At 31.3% G+C, this 1,107-nt stretch overlaps 1 protein-coding gene across 2 annotated transcripts in view; it reads right to left on the reverse strand.

The window, feature by feature from the left end:
* The window catches only part of FIGN (fidgetin, microtubule severing factor), a 138,826-nt gene continuing 138,207 nt past the window's right edge, over window positions 489-1,107 (reverse strand). For both annotated transcript variants that reach the window (XM_003483662.4, XM_005671888.3), the window contains one exon: window positions 489-1,107. This exon is cut by the window's right edge and continues 10,400 nt beyond it. The gene's annotated coding sequence lies outside the window, so the exon portion shown is untranslated.

Below are 1,107 nucleotides of genomic sequence, written 5' to 3' on the forward strand. Positions count from 1 at the left end.
ATAGTTAAGACAAAAACTGTTAGATTTTTATGCTACTTGTTTTTGAGAGTATTTGATAAAATATCAAGCATTCATTTTTATTAATTTATGTTACATTTTTCAATATGTCTAAATGATACGGAATATTTAGTTTTCTTTGTCCAGAAGCTAATAACAATCATTATATACAACATGAGGAAGCACTTATCTGTTCATGAATTGAACAAGGCAAAGCAGACAATAAAAATAGAGCAAAAAAAAAAAATTATACTACCTTTTTTAAAACATGCCAATAGCAGGTTTAGCAAATTGTAAATCCCTGCTACTTAATCCAAAATTATCCCTTCTGCTACTTTCTAAATTTCAGAAGTATTCATAATCCAAAATCAAGATTTCCCTGTGCTCTTACATTTGATATAGCCTCATATCACCCATTAACCTTGTGATTCAATTCTTCACATTATCTGAAACTGTCCTGTTAGAACTAAAGATTACATTTGTAGTTTTTGTAGGTATCTTTAAAAGAACTGAATTTGTCCTATTTCTGATTTTAAGTACAAAGTGCCTCTGCACCACTTTTCAGATGCAATGTAAACTAAATTCCTGGTTGTCAGATTCCATGTCTCTAAAAGGTGGTAGACAGAGATGGAATCAGAGCATCAGCTTATATAAACAATATGTTTAGGTTTTGATTTTTATTTTAAAGCATAGCACTGAAAGAAGTAAATTCTATGGAACTTTGGTAGAGAAAAACAACAGTGGAAATAGCAAATGGAGAAAAGGTTAAATCGTATTTCCTTTTCTTGTAAATATTTGAAAGCAGTTAATTTTATATGTTCAGAATAGTTGCCCTATATCCACAATAAAAACATGTCAGTATTTTATGTGAATTCCTTAGAGTTAAATATACAGGCTGTGTTCCTGGCCTGAGGGGCCAGAAATTCCAAACACTGAGGATGCTAGTTATTTCACCTTCAGCTTGAGGTTTAAGAGAAGAAAGTCTTGAAGTCCCCAAAAACGAACAAGAAAAATGGAGATTTCCTTAACAAGATAACTCAAAGAAAGGAAACATAATACTTATACCTGCATACATATGCACACATACCACCATGCATAAAGAAAGAGGAA

The sequence above is a fragment of the Sus scrofa genome, chromosome 15 (genome assembly GCF_000003025.6).
Source record: "Sus scrofa isolate TJ Tabasco breed Duroc chromosome 15, Sscrofa11.1, whole genome shotgun sequence".
In the NCBI taxonomy this organism is placed as follows: Eukaryota; Metazoa; Chordata; class Mammalia; order Artiodactyla; family Suidae; genus Sus; species Sus scrofa.